The 27,143-nt window shown below is 42.3% G+C and overlaps 1 long non-coding RNA gene across 1 annotated transcript in view; it reads left to right on the plus strand.

Annotated features, from left to right (window-relative positions):
• The window catches only part of Gm3772 (predicted gene 3772), a 97,991-nt gene extending 73,467 nt beyond the window's left edge, over positions 1 to 24,524 (plus strand). The window contains exon 3 of the long non-coding RNA NR_131156.1: positions 22,746 to 24,524. This is a non-coding gene — a long non-coding RNA (predicted gene 3772). The remainder of the gene's footprint in view (positions 1 to 22,745) is intronic.
• Positions 24,525 to 27,143: the final 2,619 nt, after the last annotated feature.

Raw genomic sequence — 27,143 nt, forward strand, 5'->3', positions numbered from 1 at the left:
CTTATCTTTTTTTTTTCTATTATTTTTTGCCTTCTCAGAAAATCACTATTTTCTCTTTCTGATATTTTTCTAGAAATGTAGAGCCATTGGATTGACTGTGTTCATTTTAAAATTCTTCTCTCCTATATTACAGCTCAACGATAGCTTCTTTCTCCCTTCCCCAGTGTCTTCCCCACTTCCCCCTTCCTCTGATCTACCCCAGTCTGCCTTCCCTCAGAAAAGAGCAAGCCTCCCAGGGACATCAACCAAACACTGCATAGCCAGGCACATACCATTTCAATCCTATTATAAATGTTCTATAGTCAGTAGTGTGAGGGTCACACAGTTGTAGAAATCAAAAAAATCCCCAATTTTTTCTTTTGAAGTTTAGATTTGTATAGTACACTATGAAAAATGGATCCTCTCATGTAATGACATGAATGCACATAAAATTCATTTGAAAATGCGGAATTTAAAAATCACAAATGGAAGAAGGTTTGCAAGCATATCTCACACGGGGTTTTCTTTGTGATTCTGTAGGGAGTCTTCCCTGAGGACCAGTGGTTTCTATGCTGAAGAGGGACAGCAGGATGATGGCAGGACACACCCCTCCTCATCCGTGCTCCCTCCTCACTAGTGCTCCCTCCTCACCAGTGCTCCCTTCTTACCAGTGCTCCCTCCTCACCTGTACTTCCTATGCTTCTTTGCTCTTTGTTCCCTTTCTCTCCTCCTCCCTCCTTTTCTTGCTTACTTCTCACCCTAAGACTAGTGTGGGGCTCCCTGATGGCCATCATGATCAGTGGCCTGTCTCTGTAGATCCACCTTCACAGAGTCCTGAGCTTTGGAGGATTGTCACCATTTCTGTTTACTCTGCTTTGCTGTATTTAATTGCTGGGGTTTAATTTCTGTGAATGTTGTTGTTTGAAGACACTTGGTGCCGGGTGCCATTGCCATGGGCAATAAGTTCAGAATTTTCATTGAATTTCTCAAGCACAGTCTGTACTTGAACCTGAAATGAACACTACTGCTTGGAAATGATCAATGCCCCATCCCCAGAACCCTAGAAAGTTAACCTTCTGCTTCTGCCTAGTGTGTCACGCATGCTCAAGTATGAAGCATGCGCTTCTCAGAATTGCACCATCCAGTCACTTGTCTGGGGCCACGTTAGAACATACTCTGTGAAAAGCCATTTCAACTCCACATCATGGCCTGCACAGTCACACAATGGCACACCATTCGTCTCCCAGCAGGAGTGGCTCATAAAGGATTGCTGCAGAATTTCTAATGAAGTGTGGGAGGAAAGGGGGGTCCCCAAAAACAGATGTTGCAAAAATAGCCTATGTCATTAAGACTGCAAAACAATATGAAAATAGGATGCACTTGAGACCAGCACCCATTTCCATAATTTATGGAAATGGCTTTTCCTACTCTAATGGCTGTGGGAACCCCATTAAGATCCCCTCTCCTTTTTCTTTTATGCCCCCAAATTAGAGATGGCTGCAGCATTCTGTGCCTTTGTTTTAATCCCATTTAATTTATTGAGATGCACTCCACTTAATTTTCTTTGGTTTGGCTGGGACAACTTCTCCCTAAGTGCAGATTGCATCTAGGATTAAGAACGGCTGGTAGTTGAGTTTTTTTGTTCCTATCTGTTGTCTGCTGGCTGGCTGCATCTTTGGGCTTTCCCAACTTCTCCCCCTGGTGGACATCACTGACTAGCCTGGTCAGTAAGCCCAGGGTCTTTCGCCAGAGCAACCTCATCCCAACTATACTCAGCAGCTTGATATCTTTCCCTTGTACTCTTATTTTGAAAAGACAAGTATTGTGGGTATAGGAAAGGGTTCTGTCTGGGCCGTGTTGTTGATGTGAGCAGAGTGTGTGGATTTGGACTTTCCATCGCCCAAATTCTTGGCAAACTCTACCTCCTATGTATAGTAGTGGGTCCCTTAGTCTTCTCTGGCTGGCTATTTATTTAATGCCATTACAAATGTCCACTGAAATGCCATGTACCACAGAGAGCCGAGGTTATGACAAAGCCACATCTATGAGGAGCTTCTTTCTCCAGTGACCTGCCCCTCCTCTAACAAAGCCACCCAAACCTTCCCAAACAGGACTACCAGCATGCGATCAAGTGCTCAAATCCATGAGTCTGTGGGGAACACTTTTCATTCAAACCACAGCAAAATGCCTATTCTTCTGAATGGGAAATATATGGAAACTTGAAGATAAAAAGAGACACTGCAGTCAGCTGACAAAAAAAGCAGGATTATGTAAATGGAAAGACAAGAGCACACCCAAAATTAGCAAGCTTTTGGGATGATGGAGGGATCGAGTCCAAGTAGGTTAACTGAGTCCGAATGGGTTTGCTTCCCTTTTTCGTTGTGAGGGTTCACTTGGTAAAAAATTCAAGGATATTGTGAAGAATGCTCTGTGTGACATTCCAAAGGATCTTTCATGGTAGTAACTGCATGCACTTGATCATTTCCCTCTTCATGCATCTGTAGTGTCTTTGTGATATTTGTGGGACACACACAGGCCACTCTTTACTGTTTAGTAGTTCAGTGTACATGTGTAAGAATAAAGATCTTCCTTTCGTCTCAGCTCCAAACTTTGTCTCTGTAACTCCTTCCATGGGTATTTTGTTCCCAATTCTAAGAAGGGGCAAAGTGTCCACACTTTGGTCTTCGTTCTTCTTGAGTTTCATGTGTTTGCAAATTGTATCTTGTCTCTTGGGTATTCTAAGTTTCTGGGTTAATATCCACTTATCAGTGAGTTCATATCCTGTGAGTTCTTTTGTGATTGGGTTACCTCACTCAGGATGATGCCCTCCAGGTTCATCCATCTGCCTAGAGGCTGCCATACCCGGGGATCCATCCCATAATCAGCCTCCAAACGCTGACACCATTGCATACACTAGCGATTTTGCTAAAAGGACCCTGATATAGCTGTCTCTTGTGAGGCTATGCTGGGGCCTAGCAAACACAGAAGTGGATGCTCATGGTTAGCTTTTGGATGGATCACAGGGCCCCCAATGGAGAAGGAGCTAGAGAAAGTACCCAAGGACCTAAAGGGGACTGCAAACCTATAGGTGGAACAACAATATGAACTAACCAGTACCCCCCGGAGCTCGTGTCTCTAGCTCCATATGTATCAGAAGATGGCCTAGTCGCGGCCATCATTGGAAAGAGAGGCCCCTTGGTCTTGCATACTTTATATGCCTCAGTACAGGGGAACGCCAGGGCCAAGAAGTGGGAGTGGGTGGGTAGCAGAGTGGGGAGGGGAGGGTATGGGGGACTTTTGGGATAGCATTGGAAATGTAAATGAAGTAAATACCTAATAAAAAAGAATAGAGATCTTTTATAAGATATGCATGATAAAGAGATCAGCCAAGCACATGAGCTTTCGTGACTCCTTCCTGGTCTCCCATCAAGTGTCACCCAATGATGTGGGCATGAGGCATGTGGCTGAAGATATTTTGGTGTTTGTTTTGCTCTGCACAGGCAACTGTGGCATCCTCTATTGCTATGGATGCTTCTATCTATTCTCTCTCTCGCTCTCTCTCTCTCTCTCTCTCTCTCTCTCTCCCTCTCTCTCTCTCTCCCTCTCTAGTATTTTGGTGAGTGTGGGAAGATTCAGACCAGGATGGCTACTGTTGTCTTTGTGTTAATCAGGGAATCTCTATTAACCTGCCCATATTATGCTTATCAGAAGCATATTGAAACAAAGTGTTTAAAGTAAAACATCAAAAAATCAAGATACTGAGCAATAGAATCTAGTGTGAATCCCATTTTCTTTTTAAAAGATTTATTTCTTTATTTCTTGTGTGAGTACCCTGTAGCTGTCTTCAGACACACCAGAAGAGTACATCAGATCCCATTACAGATGCTTGTGAGCCACCATGTGTCTGCTGGGAATTGAACTCAGGACCTCTGGAAGAGCAGTCAATGCTCTTACTTGCTGAGCCATCTCTCCAGCCCTGAACAATGGAATCTAGATAAAAGTAAACAAATGAAAACCTGTAGAAACAACATTGATGTGGTAAAGAACATAATTTTTAACTAATTAATTATTTTTTACACTCCATATTTTATGTCCCCCTCCCTCATCCACCCTCTGACTGTTCCACATCCCACACCTCCTCCTCAACCCCTGTCTCCACGTGGATGTCCCCAACCCCCACTCCACCTGACCTCTAAACTCCCTGGGTCCTCTAGTCTCTTGAGGGTTAGGTGCATCATCTCTGATTGAACACAGACCTGGAAGTCCTCTACTGTATGTGTGTTGGGGGCCTCATATCAGCTGGTGTATGCTGCCTGTTTGGTGGTCCAGTGTTTAAGAGATCTCAGGGATCCAGATTAATCGAGACTGCTGGTCCTCCTCCTCAGCTTCTTCCAGCCTTCCCTAATTCAACAACAGGGGTCAGCTGCTTCTGTCCATTGGTTGGGTGTAAATATCTGCATCTGACTCTTTCAGCTGCTTGTTGGGTTTTCCAGAGTGCGACCATGCTAGGCCTCTTTTTGTGAGCACTCTGTAGCCTCAGTAATAGTGTCAGGCCTTGGGACCTCCCCTTGAGCTGGATCCCACTTTGGGTCTGTCACTGGACCTTCTTTTCCTCAGACTCCTCTCCATTTCCATACCTGTAATTCTTTCAGACAGGTCAGAGTTGTGTCTGTTGGATGGCCCTCCTCCCTCATTTGATGTCCTGTCTTCTTGCTGGAGGTGGGCTTTATAAGTTCCCTCTCCCTACTGTTGGGCATTTCATCTAAGGTCCCTCCCTTTGAGTCCTGAGAGTCTCTCTTCTCCCAGGTCTTTGGTGCATTCTGGGGCGGGGGTCTCCCAACCTCCTATCCCCCAAGGTTGCCTGTTTCCATTCTTTCTGCTGGCCCTCAGAGCTTCAGTCCTTTTCCCTCACCCAATATCAGATCAGGTTCTCCTCTTCCCCCAACCAACACCCCTACCCTCTGCCCCTCCCACCATTCCCTGTGTACTTTCCCTCCCAGGTCTGTCCCTCCCTCTCTCCCTCCCCTCTTGTGATTTCTGTAAAGAACAGAATTTGATATTGAAAACATAAAACAATGTTGAAAGACAGTAATTCAATATCAAAGCCATGATTTACAAATAAAATGCATTAGTAGTAAACCTGGAAATGCTAACAATGAAGACTGGAAAAAGGAGAAAGACAAGCTAAATAGCTTCAGTTCAAGACATTTATAAGCATCATGCAGACAATTATACCAGAAAATTAATTTAACTAATTAAAGTTATTAGACATTCATAAATGCATACATAACAAATGGCTATTCATTAGAGATTTTTATGAAACTAGAGATTTTTATGAATTGATTAATATAAGGATTATTTACAAAACCTGACATATTTTAACTATAAAAGGCAAGGACTTATGAAGTTCATATTATTTAATTATGAGCTAATTCAAATTACAGCAAGCATAATATTAGTCATGTGAACTTTGTCTTTTATGTTACAACTCTACATTTCTAAAAGAACAACATGATACTTTTATCATGTGGTCTTTTTGTATGGAGATTAAATCATTTACACTGTGAGGTACTTGTAATGTTGACTGGCACATGAGAAATGTCAAACATACTACATACATACATTCATGAAAACTTTATTTAGTGAATATTGTTTTAATCTAGGCTAGTGCTTGGGGGATAACCATTTCAATCTATTACATATCTGTCACTTCAGGACACTATAAAGTGATCTGAAATACATAGCAATAGAATACTCTTCCATGAGCATCCCTGAAGTGTGAGGTTGAAACAATGAAGCAGTTATAAATTATTTTGCTAGGTGAGAAAGCTATATGTGCTGCAGGAGAGAAGCACTTTAAAGTTAGGGACACATGGATGTGCCATGAAAATACAAACCATGCAAATACGATGTTTAGGGGAGGCAGGATGGCCACTGAAGTTTCAGGTAAGACAAAAATGTAAAAATAGGAGCTTCATAATGATAAAGGGGAAATTACAGCATAAAAATTGCCAAATGTAAATCATTATTCATCTAAGGACAGTCAGCCACAGTATGGGAGCACCTGCCAGAGCTGTTGATAGAACAGGGATGAGGAACTAGTAAAGACGTTGGTGTCCGGAAGACTTGGTCACTCGTGAGAGCTAATGTGATTCAAGGGAATCTTCTCAACACTTAGCAGCCCTAATCTAGATGTTCTCTTTTAAGGTCAAATAGAATTTCCTCCAGGATATCCTGTATGACTATTATTAGGGCACTGAGTCACTCTTGATCATTTTGATGTAGTGAGAAACTACTTTGTAAAAGGTGATGTAAGCCCCATGCTCTTTGTTCTTTAAAGTTTTCTCATTCAAATATAAATTTAGGGTTTTTGGCTTCCTAGACAGAAATATGATAGCTAATATTTTTATGTGAAACGTGTATTCTGAAGTCTGTTACTTGTACTTAATTTGTTTCAAAAGTTCTTTTTTAGTTTGAGCTCTTTGCATGTACAATTATGTAATTTGCAAATCTTTACTAATTCTTCTCTGATTTGTCTAAGTCTTTCCTTGTCTTGTTGTAACAGCTAGTATAGCTCACTCCAGTGGTTCTCAACCTTCCTAAAGCTGCAACCATTTAATGCAATTTCTCACGTTGTGGTGACCCCAACCATAAACTTATTTTTGTTGCTACCTCATACCTGCACTTTGGCTAGCTTTGTGAATCATAATGTAAGTATCTGTGTTTTCTGATGATGTTTGATGACCATTGTGAAAAAAACCTTTGATCCTGAAATGGGTGTCAACCCACCAGTTGAGAACTACTTACTTGATGTTGAACAGAAGCGGTAAAAGTAGTCATGTGTTCTGCTGGTGGTTTTAAGAAGGAAGCGCTCATCTTTCTCTTTTTTAATGTGGCTGACTGGAAGCTTTCGTTAACTCAGTCTGTCAGGTGGATGATATTCTTCACCTTCCATTCCAGTGTCTATGAAGTGCTTTTCATGCAAAGGGAATTTTAGGGGTGACCTGAATGCTTGTAAACATTGATCCCTGTGGTAACTGCACAATTGCAACTCACCAACAACACTTAAGTTGGAGGAATTCTATTTCATCTAAGTTATGCTTCAGTGAAGCTGTATAATACAACATATTATATAATATGTAGGGTAAGAGCTGGAGCAATGGCAGCCACAGCTCTACAAAGCAGCACTCAAAGTCACAGCACTCATGTTCACAATGTGACATGCATAGAGCTGAAGACCCCTCTACACATACAACCCTAGGATACACTGTGGTGACCAAGGGCAAGGAGTTGGACCCACTAGGTCACATGACCTTGAATTGTATCATTTCTCAAGTTCAAGGCTAAGTGTTCATTGTCCTTACCTTTTCTATTTTCTGCCCTCTTGTCACAGTAAGCCCAGTAGTAACTTATGTATCCTCCTTAACATAAGCTGGACAAAGTTTAGGATGTATTTGTATCTTCACAAATGTTAGTTTCTATCCTTATGCCAAAGAACATTTGTTTCTTAGTATTGCAACGAATGTTTCATATTCTGCCAACAGGAGGAACAGGCAGCAGGCACACACAGAGCAGTCGCATTGTCTCTTTTGCCTGTAGTCCTGAGCTGTAGCATGCAGCCGGTCCCTCTAGGTTCTTCTTCACTAATCATCTAGTGGCACTTCAACAACCCACGATCTGTATTCGTGTCTTTTCTCATTGCTGTGACCAAGGACCTGTAAATGAGCAATTGAAGGGAGGAAGGGTTTGTTTTGACTTTTAGCTCAAGGGACTATAGTTCCTCAAGGCAGGGAAGGCCTGACAGTAGGACTGTGAGGAAACTGCTCACGGTGCATCTGCTGCCAGGAAGAGCAGACTGGACATGAAGTCTCTATGTTGTAAAGGTTCCACAACCTTCCAAAACAATGATATCTTCTGGGAATTTGACCCGTCCAGCAGGTCCAGTTATTCGAGGGTCTCGAGGGGACCTCCTCCTAAGAACCAAATGGGGGGTAGAGGGGGACAAGGGCCTTGTGCGAATAACGACACGGAAACCGTTCTGGAATGCATCAAAGCCCCCAAATGTATTTGCCAGGCCTGAGGTTTAAATGCACAAGCAAAAGGGAAAGTTCCTTTCAGCAGGAAGGATGGGGCAGTAGAATTGCACAAGGAAAAGGGCAAGTACAGATACTTATCAACCGGAGGGATGGGGCAATACAAGCAAAAGGAGAAGTATTTATCAGTGGGAGGGGGGACAATAGAATTGCACATTCTTAGGCAGTTACTCGGGGAAGCAGGAACTTGGTGGTATCAGGGTGTGGACAGGACATCGGCGATGACTTAGGGCTGGAACATCCATGGTTGTTCTCGGAATCGATGTGTCGTGTCGGTGGCCCGCTTTTGACCCCTTTTCTTCTGGGGGTGGGGTGCGGTGAGGGGAGAGGCCCAATTTAGAGATCAGGACAATAGTGTTGTCTTAATAGCTCCCAACAGGAATTAAACATTCAAATACCTAAACTCCACAGGGGACATTTCACATTGAAACCATTGTTAAAATTTAGTACAGTCACACAAAATAGAGTAGCACTATTATATTAATAATACTTTACTTCTGTAGATCTGGGGATGTTACTCATGAAATGTAAATGCCTGAAACTCGAATGCAGAAATGGGCGGTGTGCACGTGCATGTGTGCATGCGTGCATGTGTGTGTGTGTGTGTGTGTGTGTGTGTGTGTGTGTGTATGTGTGTGTGTTAGGGTGTGTTTTATATAGCAACCAGATGCTCAACAAATCCATTCTAGGGACTCAGGGCTTTCAAAGGCTGGGTCACATCCTGTGCTTGATGCAGTCACACTATAAAGGGAGTGTTCAGTGATTCACAGTGTCATTAAGACCAAAGAGTCAAAAGACTAGAATGATTCAAAAGCCCCCTTTACTTTTACCCGGACAAACATTCATAAACACAATGAAACATTCTGTGTATCTATTATTATAAGCATAGATTAGTCTTTCTTTACCTCCATATGGGGAGCCACAGCAAGTCACATTTAAAAGAGAAATGCCCTTCTGCGTGGTTACCAGCTTGTCTGCACACAGGGCTGTGCAAGCAGGATGACCCTGGATCCCTCCAAAAGCCCGTGGCTGCATCACCAGGGCAGGTGGTTGCTTCTAAGACCTTTTGTGACTCACTACTTTCTCTTTGCACCTTGACCCTCTCAAGACAGCTTTTACTTCTACTAAATGATACATAGTAGTTCTTCAGGGAACACAAATACCTTTCTAGCTTGTCTATTTGAGATGAGCAAAAGCCTGTAGCTATCAATTCAAGTAATTCAGAGTCTCAGCTCAGGCTGAGACAATATTACTTAGCTTGCTTCTGGACCATACATACAGAGGTTCACAGCTGTGGGCAGCACTCAGCTTTCCCAGAGTACAATCACACAGATTACACACTGCCACAGGCAGCCGTGGATTTGCAGAGTGTTGTTGCCCCCACTCTAACGTAGCTTCATGTACCTTCCTCTAGTTGAGTAAGGAGCCTTTTCCTTAGCTCTTAAAGAATTTCTTTCAGTGCATTTTGATTATATCCACCCGCCTCCCCTAGCTCCTCCCAGATCCATCTTCTTTTCCCTACTCACCCCTTTGTGATCATTTCTTACTGCTCCTCCTCCTCTTCCTCCTCCTTATCTTGCTCCTCCTCCTCCTTTCCCTCCTCCACTTCATCATCATCTCCTTCCCCATCAAGCCCCATTGCTGCTGCTCACTAGCTCTTGGATGTGTGACCTTCTACAGGAGCATGGTTTGTTCTCACTCATCCAAGAACCATCAATGGCCAATAGATCCTCAGCTGGAGGTAGACTCCCCACCCCCTCCCCTCTGCACAATGAGATTTGGTCTTGTTTAAGCTTGTCCAGGTCTTGTGCAGGTCATCACAACCACTGTGACAATGAACTGTGAGCCTATGTGTATGGCTGCCCTGTTGTGTCTGGCAAACATGCCTTTTCTGTAATCACCAATTTAGATTAGGGAAAACATTCAGTCCTTAAGGATGGATTTTTTTCTTCTGTATTTAGGATATTGTGTTAATGAACAGAAAAAAATGCTCATTTTTTTAATAGCGATTACAAAGAGAATGACTAATGTCAACTAAGTTTAAAAGTCAGAATGTGTTACACATTAGTTTTGATCCTGACCCAGATGAAGTCACAGTAGGGCAAGAGAAGTGTGACATCTCAATCAGTCCTGAAATGTAAGTTTTATGACACTTTGGCAAATTCATCAAGTCTGAGACATGGGAGATTCATGGTCCTTTTTTTTTTTTTAAATCTAAGTAAATATCACAGCTTTGCATTTATATTGCTTTTATTTGCAGATTAATTTGCGTCCCAATATCATATGCAAATTGAAAATGAAGGAAGCTCAGAGAGATTATCCCCCTCCTTTGTTATCATATGGTGAACCAGCTCTAAATCTTTCCTGATGAATTTCCCTCTTGCAGTAAATGTAGACATATTGACATCTAGCTGGTGGTGGCTTGTTTCCCACAGTGCTTTGCACTGTCCAAAGGCTGAGGGAAGGAGGGGATATAGAAGGGAGACTTGTGGGTTGGGGAGGGCAGGTGTCCATCTTGATCAGCATAGGCCTCTTAGTTTCATTTCCGGAACACTTCAGAGACAGCAACATGGATTTTGGGGAGCTGATACAAATCCAGCCTCCTCACACTCACGCAGTGGTCTACCTCCTCCCTACCATTACTGGTCCTGTCTCCAACAGGTGTCTTTTGAGAGGTTCAGCCACTGTTCTTGCAAAGTCCACACAGAAGTGGATCAGGGTAGACTGGAAGTCTCACAGGGACCAGATACAGGGCTGCTGGGCTGCAAGGGGTGGGGGTGGGGGTGGTGTCTCTGGCCCAGGCTCAGAGCTGTGGGATGTGAATCCTCCCAGCACTGAGCTTTTCTCACGGCACCTTTATGTCCCTGCTAAGAGCAGAGAGTGGGCTTCATAACTGAAGGCTCCTTAGAGTTGACTTCCATCAGTGAGGTGGATGGGAGTAACATATAGGCGTTATATCCCTCTTATTTCCACTACTCCATCAGAGCATAGAAAAGGTAGATGTAGAGCCCAGTGGAGCACACAGAGCCTTCCTCAGATAGACAATGCTTTCCAAGGGCTGAGAAGGGTGGGGTGTTCAGCTACGACAGCCTGCATAGACATTTGATGGATTCTGTCCCTACCCATGAAAGGGACTAATAAAACCACCCTGGGCATAAAGAGACTTCCTGTGAAAGGTCTTTGTTGTGTGACCCTTATCAACTGGATTTTACAGTCAAGAGTGAAAGCTGAAGTAGGGATTTCTCTCTAGGCTTGCAGCCTGTCCTGTCATGGTTTTCCAGCGCATGTACTGCCAGTGTCTGAAAGCACAGGCAATAAGTCTGTGCACCGGTGACTTGACCATCCACCCAGTGACACTGTGTACATCTGAAAGCTCTCCATGAAGACAGGGGCAGGTGATCTGAGGTCTGAGAGCCATCCTCCCCAGTCTGGATCCACTGTGGGTTCTGAGCTTGGCAGGAAGCAGCTGATCCAGGTCTTTGGAGCCAACTCAACACCTTCAGTTTCTTCTTGCCATTAGCACCACTGGGTGTCATAGCCCTTGCCTACCAGGAGCTGTGAGCTGCTACACGCCTGTGTAGGAAAGGCACTGAGGGAATAATGGAGATGATTTTCAATATGTGCACTTAGAGTTTGTTTTTCATTTCCAGAAATGTGTAATTGCCTGCATTAATAAGTGAGACTGCTGTTCTCCTTTAAGGATGACCATCTGGGTACTATTAGCTTCATGTGTAATGTGCATAGGTAACGTAAAGGGAGCTTGCCTGGTGTTGGATTTTGTTCAGTTTGTGCAAGGGAGACATCCCAATTCCGGGAGGGGGTAGGGGCTTTACCTTCCCAGCAGAAAGGGCATTCTGAGAGGGATGTAGTGACTGGCCAAGGCTATGCTAGTGTCCTCTTGGCATGCACGCAGAGGCTCTCCTACTTCCACACAGGAAACTTGTGGAGGAGCCTACGGGGCACAGCAAGTGTCTGCTTTCACCTTTTGCCCTTGCCTTCCCTCAAGACTTTGTAGATTCTGGTGGGCAAAGTCTCTAGAGCCAGGCCCGGAGACAAACAGTGTACATGATGTACTCTAGAGGCACCAGTCATGGAGAACACTGACTGGAAGTCCAGGTGGCCATTCAGTGATCTGAAGGTGACTCCTCCTCCTCCTCTTCATCCTGCTCCTCCTTGTCCTCCTTGTCCTCGTCATCCTCCTTGTCCTCGTCATCCTTCTCTTCCTCTTCCTCCTCCTCTTTCTTCTTTATCTTCAAAACCTTTTTATTGTATTTTAAAATTTTGCTTTATATCTCCATCATAGCCTCTTCCTGTCTCTCTTCCCAGTCCCACCCTTACAAATCCCTCCTCCATTACCCCCTCTCCTTATCCTCAGAGAAGGGGATACCCGCCCCCTTGGGTAGCACCCTATCCTCCATTTTTTTTTATTGTTCAGAATTGTTTTAGCTATCCTGGCTTATTTGTTGTTGTTCATTTGTTTTTCCCACATGAAGTTAGGAATTTATTCTTTCAAGGTCTGTAAAGAATTGTGTTGGGATTTTGATGGAAATTTCATCGAATCTGAGATTGCTTCTGGTAAGATGGCCATCTTCACTCTGCTACTGATCTATGAGCATGGATGATCTTTCCCTCTTCTGATATCTTCTTCAATTTCTTCCTTCAGAGACTTGAAGTTCTTGTTGTACAAGTCTTTCACTTGCTTGGTTAGAGTTACCCCAAGATATTTTATATTATTTGTGACTATTGTAAAGGGTATTGTTTCCTTACTTTCTTTCTTCTTTATATAAAGGAGAGATACTGATTTTTTTTTTTTTAGTTAATTTTGTATCCAGCCGCTTGGCTGAAGGTGTTTATCAGCTGTAGGAGTCCTCTGGTAGAATTTTTGGGGTGGCTCATGTATACTATCCTATCATCCTTGAATAGCAATATGACTTCTTCCTTTTCAATTTGTACCTCTCGATTTTCTTTACCTGTCTTATTGCTCTAGCTAGAACTTCAAATACTATATTGAATAGATAGTGGGCAATCTTGCCTTATCCCTGATTTTAGTGGATTACTTTAAGTTTCTCCCCATTGAATTTGATGTTGGCTATTGGCTTGCTAGATATTACTTTTATTATGTTTATGTATGTGCCTTGTATCTGTATCTGATCTCTCCAATACTTTGAACATGAAGCGGTATTGGATTTTCTCAATGGCTTTTTCAGCATCCAGCATGATAATCATGTCATTTCTTCTTTCAGTTCATTTATATGGTGGATTACATTGGTTGATGGGTTTTCATATATTGAACCATCCCCAAATCCCTGGGATGAAGCCTACTTGATTGTGGTAGATGATGTTTTTGATGTGTTCTTGAATTTGGTTTGTGAGTATTTTATTGAGTATTTTTGTACCAATGTCCATAAGAGAAATTGGTCTGAAATTTTTTTCTTTGTTGAGTCTTTGTGTGGTTTAGGTATCAGGGTGACTGTGGCCTTATAGAATGAGTTTGGCAGTGTTCCTTCTGTTTGTATTTTTTGGAGTAATTTGAGGATTATTGGTATTAGCTCTTCTTTGAAAGGCTGTAGAATTCTGTGCTAAGACCATCTGGCCCTAGGAATTTTTTGGCTGGGAGACTTTTAATGACTGCTTCTATTTCTTTAGGGCTGTTTAAATAGTTTACCCCTTCTTAATTTAAGGGGTATCTGATTAGAAATTTTCCATTTTATTTAGATTTTCCAATTTGGTGGAGTACAGGATTTTGAAGTAAAACCTAGTGATTCTTTGATTTTCCTCATTGTCTGTTGTTATGTCTCCCTTTTCATTTGATTTTATTTGAAGACTCTGTCATTTAGTTAGTTTGGCTGAGGCTTTGTCTATCTTATTGATTTTGTCAAAGAACCAGCTCTTGGTTCTTGTGTTGGAGTTTTCCTTCAAGTATTTTCTGTAGGGCTGGATTTGTTGATAAATATTGTTTAAATTTGGATTTCTCTTGAAATATCTTGTTTTTTTTCCATCTACGGTGATTGAGAGTTTTTCTGGGTATAGTAGTCTAGGTTGGTGTCTGTGTTTTTTCAGAGGCTGCTAGATATGTATCCAGGTCCTTCTAGTTTTTAAAGTCTCTGTTGAGAAGTTGGGTATAATTCTGATAGGTCTATGTTTATATGTTACTTGATCGTTTTCCCTTGTAACTTTTAATATTCTTTCTTTGTTCTGTAGATTTAATGTTTTGATTATTATGTGGTACAAGAATTTTTTTGCCAGTCCCATCTAATTGGTGTTCCATAAGCCTCTTGTATGTTTATAGGTACCTCTTTCTTTAGGTTGGGAAAGTTTTCTTCTCTGATATCATTGAAAATATTTTCTGGTTTTTGGAGCGGGAAATTTTCACCTTCTTCTATTCCTATTATTCTTAGGATAAGTCTTTCCCTAGTTGTTTTGTGTCGGGATTATTTTAGATTTAACATTTTCTTTGACTATTGTATCAATTTCTTCTACTGTGTGTTCTATACCTGAGTTTCTCTCTTCCATCTCCTGTATTCTGTTGGTGATGCTTGTGTCTGTTGTTTCTGATTTCTTCCCTAGATTTTCCATCTTCAGGATGCTATCAGTTTGTGTGTGTGTGTGTGTGTGTGTGTGTGTGTGTGTGTGTGTGTGTGTGTGTGTGTGTTTTGCTTCTATTTCCACTTTCAGGACTTGAACAATTTTATTTATGTCCTTTATCTGTTTAATTGTATTTTTCTGTATTTCTCTAAGAAACGTATTCATTTCCTATTTAAAAGCTTCTATCATCTTTATAGGAAAGATTGGATATAAGGTCACTGTCTTGCACTTCAATTGTGTTACAATATTGTAGCCATCCGCAGCTACACAGACCAGGTTCCTGAAAGTAAGGCTGGGGCTATATGGGAGAAATTGCGAGAAAAATAACAAGCCAAGACAAAGTTTTCTGATCAAGGCCAATGTTTACTTAAGAGTCTGAGCTTATAAAGAGGGGAAACCTATCCCCCACCATGCCAGAATCTCGGTTCATCAGTATAATGTCAGGAGAACAGGTTCAGCCTCTCAGGAGGTAGTGGCAGAACAATAGACCTAATCTAGGTCTGAAGATACCACTCTAGGTGGGCTAGCTGACAGTGGCAGAGCAGGTCTCAGCCAGCCTGCTAAAGGCTGGAGGAGGCTACACAATATCCATGGCTTGCTCTAGTTGCATAGCTGTGTTTTGAAGGTGTCATATTGCCCTAGCTTGCTTGCTTCCTTCCTTCCTTCCTTTCTTCCTTCCTTCCTTCCTTCCTTCCTTCCTTCCTTCCTTCCTTCCTTCCTTCCTTCCTTCCTTCCTTCCTTCCTTCCTTCCTTCCTTCCTTTCTTTCTTTCTTTCTTTCTTTCTTTCTTTCTTTCTTTCTTTCTTTCTTTCTTTCTTTCTTTCTTTCTTGTATTCTTATGCTGGCGTTTTGCCATCTGGTTGTCCCTGAATGTTCTCATTTTAGCATGTGTTGGTAGGGTACCTAATCTCAATGATCCTGGTGTGGCAGACCTCTGATGGATATCTTTGGACTGGAGAATGGAACTCAGGGGCAATGCAAGTCTCCCAGCAGTTTGATGTGCCCCTGGGGACATGACAGGTAAGAAATTGGGGGTGGGCAGGGAGAGAGATGCCAGAACAATGCAGCTCTAGGGGATAGTGTGCAAAGCTGAGGTGAAGGGACGTCACTGTGGTGGTGGTGGTTCATGGGTTTACATCTGTCTGGCTTTTCTGCTCTGGGTGATATTATAGCCAGGCCAAGGCTTCAAGTTCTCATCATCACAATGTCTATACAAGTTCACTCATGTTAATAGGCTCTGTGCTCCACGAATTTACCACATTGAATTTATCTGGGAATCTGGCCTTGGGCCAGTGCTATACCCTCATCAATGCCATAGAGATAAGTGTGGCCTCTCGAGGGTTTGATGACAGATGAAGGGAAGCCATGCACAAGCATCACCAGGAACAGTGTGGGTGTACTTGAAAGGCAAATGCTGACAAACAACGTCTTCAACTGTAAGCTCTGTTACAGAAAGCAGCTATCTTCTACCCACTTGAAAGGTCTGGGCTAATATCCATTTGGTGTTTTGATTATTATGTGATGGGAGGAATTTCTTTTCTGGTCCAGTCTATTGGGAGTTCTGTAGGCTCTTGTATGTTTATGGGCATATCTTTCTTTAGGTTGGGGAAGTCTTCTTAATTTTGTTGAAGATATTTACTGGCCCTTTAAGTTGGGAATCTTCACTCTCTTCTATACCTATTATCCTTATGTTTGGTCTTCTCATTGTGTCCTGGATTTCCTGGATGTTTTCGGTTAGGAGTTTTTTGCATTATGTATTTTCTTTGACTGTTGTGTCAATGTTTTCTATGGTATCTTCTGCACCTGTGATTTTCTCTCCTATCTCTTGTATTTTGTTGGTGATTCTCACATCTATAACTCCTGACCTCTTTCCTAGGTTTTCTATCTCTAGAGATGTCTCCCTTCGTGATTTCCTTATTGTTTCTACGTCCATTTTTAGATCCTGGGTAGATTTGTTCAATTCCTTCAGATGTTTTGTTGTGTTTTCTTTAAGGAATTTTTATATTTCCTCTTTAAGAGCTTCTAGTTATTTACCTATGTTATGCTGTATTTCTTCCAGGGAGTTATCTATGCCCTTCTTAAAGTCCTCTTTCAATATCATGAGATGTGATTTTTAAATCCAAATCTTGCCTTTCCTGTTTGTTTAAAATAATTTTAATAATCTATTAAAAATAATAAATTGTGTGGAGTATACTTGCGTTGCTTTTGTGGGAGAACTTGGTTCTGATGAGGCCATGTAGCCTAGGTTTCTGTTGGTAAGGTTCTTGTGCTTGCCTTTCACCATCTGGTTATCTCTGGTGTTAGTTGGCATTGTTTTCTCTGGCTTGAGCTTGTCCCTCCTGTGGGCCTGTAAGCCTGTGTCAGCTTTCCTGGGAGACCATCTTCCCCCTGGTAAGACCCATGCACAGAGGTCTGGGAACAGCCCCAGCTTCTGGGTGCAAATGGAGGACAGAAAGACACTGTCCCAGCTGCTCCACAGTTCCTGTGCCCTGTGTGCTCCTGGATGGTCCAGGCTTAGATAATCACAAGAGAGAAATTGGAGATCTTGCCTCTGAGTCTGCGAGTCAGAGCCCTCTCTGGAGACCAGCTCTCCCCTGGCAGGACCTGTGCACAGAGGGCTGTGGTACAGTCCCAACTTCTGGGTGCAGATGGAGGCAGAAAGGACCTTTTCCCAACTGCTCGACCACACCTGTTCCATCTCAGCGCCCTGCTCACTCAGACAAGGACCTACTTACTTTAGCACCATCTCATAGTCAGACTCACATAGCAGATGCTTTTCTCCCCTGGTTCTGGGTACTGAACACCTATCAAAGCACAGTTGACTCACTGGCTATCCAACATTGGGCCTGGTCTGTAGAGGCTTTTGTGCTTTATATCATGAGCTGAAAATAAGAGAGGAGAGAGGAGATAGAGGAGAAGGAAGAGAATAGGGAGAGAGGATAAACAGAGGGGAAGGGAGAAATGGACAGAGAGAAAGAAAGGAAGGAAGCGAGGAAGGGAGAGACTGAAAGGACGGTGTTCTTATTTTATTTTAAAAAATCATCTTGATTCAAGTTGGAATTATGCAAGAAGAGGGAACTTCAACTCAGAAATGCCTTCATCAGACTGGCCCACAGACAAAGCTTTTTCAAAGTGCTGAGAGCTTATCTGGAAGCACACACCTCTTCAACACTATTCCATCATCCTTCCTTTCTCCTCCACTCTCATCATCTCTTCCCCTTTTGTCCCTCTGACCACAAGAGACTCCAGGCATCTTTAGTGCCAGGCTTAGATTTCTATGGATAGTATGGATCACGTACATCACTGGCACAGGCTTAGGAAATGATGATGAATTATCTCCTTTATAGGCTCCTGGACACACAAGTTTTTTTTTCCCAAATGGAATCTGAATGTTTTAGGGAGAAATGTATTCTTAAGGACATTGGTGCCCGTGTGCTCAGCATCAGTCATTCTGCAGCACTGGATCATGGTGGGAAGGCCTATGGAGGAATCTTGTCTCTCTGGGGCTTTAGCTGGTGACATGTCACAGAAAGAATGTTGAGCACATTGCTTCTACACAGGGGGCAGATGTCATGGTCAGTACTGTCCTCTGCATTATGAAGATGGTTTGCTCTGGAGCTCACAAGCTTTTCTGGAGCCCACTCTTGTTTTCTTTCTCTTCAGGAGTAAGACTGAAAATCAGTATCAGTGTAGATTTTCTGGATCCAGTGATGGCTGGTGGCACAAGGCAGGAGATTTACACCATAAAGAAAAATGAAAGACTGCACTGAGATGTTTAAATATGACAGCATCTATAGCCATATGGTAGCCCCCACTTTCTCTTCACATACAGAAGGAGCTTTTATGTCCTCTGAGAGTATTTGTTTTTCATATTCTAAGACTATAGAAAATACAACAAAGAGGAGAACAAGAAGGCCAGCCTAGTGATTGAGCAGGGCTGTGGGGTGGGTATGCAACCAAGGGCATCTCCACACTGAGCTGTTCAAAGAGAACAATGTTCAGCCACACATTGTAGACAGAGCCACAGCTATGCAAATGAGGTTGCAGGGCTTCCTACCCCCACTATAAGAAGGCAGTCATGACTGTTTTAAGTTTTGTCTTTATATTTTTTTTTATTTACTCTCCTTTTCTTATCTCTCAAATACTGTGGCTAACAAACTGAGAGCTGGAGAGTCCAAAGGCACTTCTATATTTCAGATGCAAGCCTGTGCAAGCATCGAGTCTTTCTTCTTTACAGATAAGATTTGCTTGATTCTAGATGGAGGTGTTTTATTGTTGTTTTGTTTTTGTTTTGTTTTTGAAAAAATTAAGATGAAATTACAGATTTTGCAAATACTAATGAAGACATATTCTAGTAAGTGTCCTTCCAAAGTTCTGCTTGTAAAAGTCTGAAGGAGATGTATAGGGTATTGAGGCTTCCATCTCCTCCTGGCAGAATGAGCCCCAAGACCTCAATCAGTTAGGGTCCCTCTGTGTGTTGACCAGGGCATACCATAAACGCAGATGGAGCACAGAGGTAATTTTAGAGTTCATACTTGGGAGCTCAGTGGTTAAGAGTGTTTGCTACACAAGCAGAAGAACCAGAGGTGAGATCCCAGCACCCTTGTAAAAGACAGGCATGGGCCAGGCAGTGGTGGCGCACGCCTTTAATCCCAGCACTTGGGAGGCAGAAGCAGGCAGATTTCTGAGTTCGAGGCCAGCCTGGTCTACAAAGTGAGTTCCAGAACAGTGAGGACTACACAGAGAAACCCTGTCTCAAAAAACAAAACAAAACAAAAAAACAAAAAACAAAAACAAAGGTCAGGCATGGACCTATGCACAGGAGCACAGTACAGAGTGTGTGTGCATGGGGCTGTGCACACAATAACCCCAGCACAGCGGCAGGGCAAAGGAGGAGGGATGTGTATGGAGACAAGAGGGTCAGTGGGGCTTCTGAAGGACAGCATAGACAAAACAAACAAACAAACAAATAGGCAAACTCCAGGTTAAGGGAGAGAGATCTGGCCTCAGGAAATCAGGTGGAAGATAATAGAGAAGAACATACATCCTCCTCAAGCTTTGCCATGAGCACATACATGTATGTATATCCCTGACAAATGCACACTGCACGCTCTCCCCAACACAATAGAACAACTTAAAATGAAAAAAAAAATGTATCCCACACATTCATGTCCAACAGCTGAAATTCACTTAACACAATGTGGAAGGCACAGGACAGGAGGATTGATACAGGGAGGGGGATGGGCATTTAGCATCAGAGGCAAGTGGTGTTTCTCTCCTACCCTGAGCTACCTGCTCTCTGCTGTGAAGCCCCAAGGCAGAGGAGCATCAGAGATGTCATGAATCTTTGTCTACCACTTTTATCTAGTGCCCTCCACCAGGATCTAGCCCTTATAGAGCTGTTTCTAGAGTGTTCCATGAAGCAGAATCTCTTATGTCAGAGCCTGATATATTCCTTGCCACTTCCCAGTGTCTTGGTGAGTCTTTGTTCAGTGAGGAGAGAGTGGCAGCTTCCCTGCAAGCCTCTCGGCTTGCAGTGCTGCAGAGTGGGGAGAGGAGCCTGGATCCTAATGCATCTAGACAGCACATTTAAGCCACAGAGAGGCAACTCACATATCTCTGGCATAAACCATTAGTCCGACGGGGTGGTGGATGCTCCGCTCCACATTCTTCCTCAGTTTTTCCTAAAGGGAGTTAGAATTCTGAGTATGTTAATGCCAGCTCTCATCAGTTCACAGCATCTCAGACAACGTTCTCCTCTGACTTACAGGATCCCTTTCTGTGGACCAGAATTGCCAGTTATGTGCATATCGCTCTCTTCTTCATGGGTATCCTCTATCGCCTTCGCCTATAGCAAATCAGCATAAATACGTTAAATAGTGAAGGGAGAGGCTGCAAAATAGGTCAATATACATGTATGTATACATATATGTACATATACATATTCCCCCAAGTAGTGAATCAAGTGTTTCCAGGCATCTGGTTATAAAATGGAAAGGCAACCATTGCAGGAGAAGCAGAAGGAGCTAGCAGAGCCCATGTGATAGTTTTAGTGAACCAGAAGCTTTGGGGACAGCTAAAGTCTACACTCCTGAAGAGAAGAATGCTCACAGTCCTACACTGTAGAGATGCCAGGGTCTGCCACATAAACTCTGAACAGATGCAGAATTGCTCTGGAGACAGATTTCTAAGCAGGACTGTGAGGGATTTCCCAATAATCAGTTAGTTGAGGTGGGAAGGCCCATCCTCACTGTAGGACTTCATAGGAGAACTCCTCCAGAGTGCTCTCACTCATCTGTCTGCTTTCCTCCAACTGGTGACACAGTGGTTTTACGCTCCTGCTGTCATGGCTTCCTGTCATGGTAGATTACACCCTAAACCCAACCAAAATATGAATCACTTTATCCTGCCTCCTAAAGTTGCTTTTGCTAAGTGTTTTGTTGCAGAGACAGCTGGCATAATGTCCCCTGTGAATATGTTTTATTTATGAGCAAGTTTTTGTTACAAAAAAATTACTGAGAAGAAAATTGGCGCACACCTTTAGTCCCAGCACTCAGGAGGCATAGGCAGGCGGATTTCTGAGTTCGAGGCCAGCCTGGTCTACAAAGTGAGTTCCAGGACAGCCAGGGCTATACAGAGAAACCCTGTCTAGAAAAAACAAAAATAAATAAATAAATTGTCTATTGTATATCTGAAACCTTAACAAAATCTCCATGCCTATGCCCACATAGCTGTCTACCTATCTCCCAAACACTCCTCTGCAGCCACTTGTCCCCAACACTGGCCCACAGCGAGACATCTGTTCCTCAGCAGTTGGTCTGTGCCCTTGCCTACCAACACCTCCCTGTACCCATTGCTCCAATCTCTACTTGCAACCCTCCCATTGGCCCTTGTTCCTCACAATCCCACCCAAAGCAGGCTGCTGTTATTCCTCAGTGGTTGGTCTCAGCCTTGGATTCTCAGCTTGGAGGAGAAGCTCATCCAATTTGGCTGAAACTGTCAGTTGCTTAGGACAGAAAATAACCCCAGAAATAGAAAACCCAAGAACATCCAGGGACTAATGAAGGGTGGGATTTAAGTGGGGAGACACTTCTTGGTGTTGTGCTTCATTGTCAATGCATCTGCATGCTCTGAAAAGCAAAAGAGAACAGACTGGCATTCTGACAGAGAAGAGCAGAAAGCTCCAGAGGACAGATTCAATTGCTTTTGCTTATAGAACAGAACGGAACAAAACAAACATCGCAACAGCAGTTCTGTTTCTCAGACCAATTTGATTCTAAAAGTACGTGGTGGAGCTTTGCGAAGGACTCTGTAGCTATGCAGAACTGAGCCTTCACTCCTCGCTTGACAGCAGCAGCAGCAGCAGCAGCAGCAGGGAAACACATCAGATCTGTGCTTCAGGGTGTTTGAAAAGCTACATATTTCAGCTCAGGAGCTCACAGACGCCATCGATGCTTGTGACCTAAGCCACAAATTCTGCTTGCAGTGACCATACGTTCTTTTTCCAAATTGGGGGTGGGGGCTTTAATTGCCATTCAACTAAAATAAGACTATCATGGTGCTGAGGACGTAATGCCTGTTAGTCCTCCTCCCAAGACTTCTGAGTGGAATATTATACATTTGTGTATGTGTGCCTTTGGGTGTATCTCTCTCTTGCATGAGTGCGTGCATGTGTGTGCATGCGTGTGTGTGTGTGTGTGTGTGTGTGTGTGTGTGTGTGTGCATGTGTGTGTTTACTGTTAGGATGTCTTAGAACTTTCTTCATTATAATATAACACTTAGGCCAGAACATGCTTAGGAGCATGGTACCATTTATGATGCTGATCATCATGTTCAAGCTTAGATGTCTCAGTTGCATAGTTTGCATCTTTCCTTCCCCTATTTGTTGTTAGAAAGAGCGTTTCTGACAGGTCTGTTCTAGGCAAGATGACCTTGAGCCTTACTGTACATAAGTCCCACACTAGTAGACATAACATGATGCCAAAGCTTGAGACAAGAGCACTTATTTCAAAAAGATGTTGTATTGGATTTTGCTTTAATTTTTTGTACTCTGTTACTTTATGTTTATGAATATTTTGTCTGTCTGTAGGCCTACGCACCATGCATGCACCTGGTGCACACAGAAGCCAGAAGAGGACATTGGATCCCCTGGAGCTAAAGTTACAGAAGGTTGTGGACCACCAGTTGAGTGTAGAGAATCAAACCTTGGTCCTGTGGATGATGAGCCAGAGCTCTTAACCACTGAGTCACTGCCCCAGCCCTAATTTCTTTTCTGGATATTTGTGATTACATAACCTGGCAAAAGAACCTAATAGAGAAGAAAGAAGCTTATTCGAATTCTCAGCTCAAGGCCACAGTTCATGAAGGTAAGGAAACCAAAGGAGCTGGAGCTTAGACCCTATTGCCTCCACAGTCAAGCACCAGAGGGGGACGAAGGCATGTTGCTGCTCAGCTCCCCTTTGCCACTACGTCATCAGGGACCCCACTCAGAAGATGGTTCCACTCTCAGTGGGCTGGTCCTCTTAACTCAGTTCCTAATCAAGATAGTCCTAGGCAGCTGTGCTCAGAGATCTGTCCTCCAGGTGACTCTGGATTCTCTCAAGCTGACAATCAGTACTAAACCACCACGAACAGACATGGGCAGAGCATGGAGTTAGGCAGGCTGAAAGTTGAATCTGCCTTCAGTGCCAAGTCTCAGAAAATTGCTTGTTCCCTTTGCCTTGTAAACAGCATCCAGTTCTCAAGGCTTATGAAGAAATTGCATGCTGCAAAGCAATTTTACATAACATCCTAGTGCAAAGTGAAACTTATTAAACAAGAGTTAAGTTGACTGTTTAAAGCACAGTTGAAGGAGTTCTTATTAAATTTAAGCTGCATTGAATGTACATGAATTCCTGGCAATCAGAAAACCCGGAACATCCAACAAATACAACAATAGGGGCCATCGATTTAAAACAGTTCTGAAGTTTGCAAATGTTGACTTGTTTACTTCATGTGTGTACTGTGCAATAGAAAAATATTATTTCTGGTTTCAAAATAGTCTGGCTCAAGTCAGAGCGATTATAAGGCTTGTGAAAGTCTGCTGAAATTGAACCCCAGTAGTAAGTTTACATTGCTACTTATGCCTTAGTTCATATTTTACTATGTTCCCTTGTCAGTCAGCTAGGAGAGAAGTGTGGGTGGCCATGGCCTTATACTGGGTATATTTTGAAATATGTAGGAAATATTTTAGGAAAGCTTGAGAAAAATTCTGCAATACCTTGGACAAAGGGGGAAAAATATCAGCTGATTCTATAGCTCTAGGAAGGAACAAGAGAGGTCTGGCAACCTAGGACTGGTTACAACATGTGTGGTATCCTAGTGTGGGACAACACAAGGACTCCTTGGGATGCTCAAAGGACATCCTCAGTGCATTGGTGGAGGACACATATTCTGATAGCTCAAAAGCCAATCCTTTCTGCCTACTCTTCAGTTTCACAACAAAAGCAAAGATATGACACAAGTTCATCTAGCTGTTCGGTTTTGTATCTCAAATGAAACTAATTAGCACAGAGGTGGAACATGCTAGAATGGTCTTATGGTAATCAAGAAGAAGCGCACAGTACATACTGCACATTGCAAGCTCTCTATCTAAGGTCACTATACAATGTCTACCCAACATTCACAGACACCAGCACACAAAGAAGACAGGTAACTACAAGAGTAAAGGACATGTTCAGGTTAAGTAAGAGCAACTGACCTAAGAGCAAAGGATGAAAAGCCTTCCAGGGAAAGCACACAGTGAGGTGGGGATGATTAGATTAATCAGAGGCACACGGAGGGCTTCAGGTATAAGATAACTGAATGCCAGGGAAGCATGAAAATGAGCAAGAATGTGAGAAAAATAGAGACTCAACATATATTGTGTTAGGAATTTACTTAATGCTGTTTTAAAGGTTGTTTAAAACAAGTAAAATGTATAGAGGATAAAATAAAAATCAGTGAAAATTAAAAAAAACATAAAATTGGATGCACTGAATTGAAGTGTGAGTTCTGTGTGTGTGTGTGTTAGTAAAACAGAAACACAGACTTATTTCACAGCAATATAATGTGTATTTCAATTCCTAGAAGAGAGATAAATATTGAAATATAATACCTAGAAATTTTCAGAATTGAGGAAGAATCTAAACTCTCCTAAGTAGAAATATTAATGAAATAAATTGTACAAATAAAGGATGTGATAGCTAAAATACCAAAATAAATATGTAATACAAAAAAATAAATAAACATTTAAGATGCTCAGTTGAAAAGATACTTTGAAATTTTTCCTGACTTCTTGATGCTAACAACAGGAGTCAAATGGCAATGGAATGATATTCAATCTGGACATAAGAAAAATTATCTCACTTGTTAAATTCTATACCCAGCTAAACTATCATTTAATAGCATGAGTTAAGTAATCTTTTTAGACAGAGATTGTGTTATGTCAACATTACCTAAACTTCTATAAAAGAAGAAGGAAATACGTGTTTAGAAAGAAGAAAAAGTAAAACAGAATAAGCTGCAAGAAATGATAGTTGTCAAGGCCAGATGTCACTATCATCTATCTAGAGCAATAAAAATAATAGTTGTTATTTTTTTTTATTTGTGAGTCATAATGAATAATAAGACCAGCAGCATTGGACATCAGTGACACACAGGCAAGGGACAGTAATCTCAACTACAGCCTTCACTACTGAGGAGAAAAATAAGGTAATGATGAACTTTCTGTTAAGTCAAATACTAACACTGAAATTTTGAGTGAGACCACTAACAACTTTCAAGAGAATGTATAACCTCCCAACATTAAAATGAACCAAGTAGAGTAAATAATATTTGATTGCTATGAGAGACACGAAGAAAAGAAATACACAGAAGTAGTAGATTCTAGAACTCTCCTCAAGTTTAAGAAGGCGCTAATTATAGCTAACAATTCATTTGTTTGAATTAAGCACACACAGAATTCAGCCTTCAGTTACAGGATTGGACATAACACTATGGTAAATGGTGATCAATGGTCTCTTGTAGACCTTCATCAAATGCTAAAGAATGGCTACCATAGAGAATTACAATACCTAAGAGGAACAAGCTGCATACCCCAGCTCTTATTAGAGAGTTTATCCAAAAATATTATTGCAAAATACAAAACCAGTACAATGAAGGAAATAGTATAGGCAAAAACAAATAAATAAATAAAAGTATATCCAAAATAATACAGCCCAGTAAATGTCATAGTTGATTCTGAATAACATGGTTGAATAAAGGAAGGCAGCTTATATGCATCTAAAGTAACTTCACAGATGATTCTGATGTGAGAGATGCTGGGAAAGGTGGGTTCAGGGCATATGGAGGTACTGAGGAACCATACCAAATCATTAGCTAAGTAAGTAAATGAAGCATACATGCAAGCATCCTTCGTGCAATATCTCTATATCAAATACTGGGTAAAAATCCTTGAAGTCACAAAGAAAAGAGATGGGTCACTAAGGAATGGCAGCTTAGCTGACTTCAGCACCTTCCTCAGGAACAATACATCGCCAATACACTGAAAGTGTGCACTCACCAACTTACAAACCAGAAAAATTAAGATGCAGAGAAATGGTCAGACCCACACCTTCCTCAGTGAGGAAGGAAATCAGTGAAACAGAAACTCAGTTCAGGATGGAGTTAGATGCTGGAAGCAACAACACTAAGATCAGTCAGCTTAATCAAATCCCGATTGAATTAAACACTACCCAATTCAAAGCATGGATGGTTTCAAGTAGATTATCTCTGCAGAACATGGTAGCTTGCAGAACTGCCAACTTGTGTAACCTCATCTCCTTATCCTCCCAGCAGCCTGACAACCTTTCTCTGTCCCAGTGATCAGCTACATGTTTTATGCTTCTTGTTTACATTCTCTGAGTCTTACTTTCTTCAGCCAGAAAGTGAGAGCAGCAATAATTACTCAGTGTTGAAAGAATAAACAAAGCATCAGGAAGCCCTTTTACCCATGGCAAAGCCCCAGGCAGACATCACCTTGATCAACCTAACTGTTGGGTTTCCAGGGAAACCGAATAATACTGTTCTGCTAAAATAATGCAGCCATAAAATGACTCCTAATGACATTCTGCTATGCTCATAGATCAGTGCCTCACTCAGCCATACTCAGAGGAGCTTCCACCTGAATTAGATGGGAACAAATACAGAGACCCATAACTGGGCTGTATGCAGAGACTGAGGGATCTAGACACATTCTGTTCTAAATGGGTTGTCTTCATTAAATCTGTCCTCTCGGGGCTAAGGGAATTACATGAAAGAGGGGGCAGAAAGATTGTAGGAGTCAGAGGGGGTGAGATGATACCAAGGAAGGTGTCTTACAGACACAGATAAACTTACAGAGACTTGACATACAGCAAGCACAGGACCTGCACAGGTCCAAAACAGAGTCCCAGCTTGGAGACCAGAAGAAGATATGAGCTCCTGTCCC

Source organism: Mus musculus, chromosome 13 (assembly GCF_000001635.26).
Source record: "Mus musculus strain C57BL/6J chromosome 13, GRCm38.p6 C57BL/6J".
NCBI lineage: Eukaryota > Metazoa > Chordata > Mammalia > Rodentia > Muridae > Mus > Mus musculus.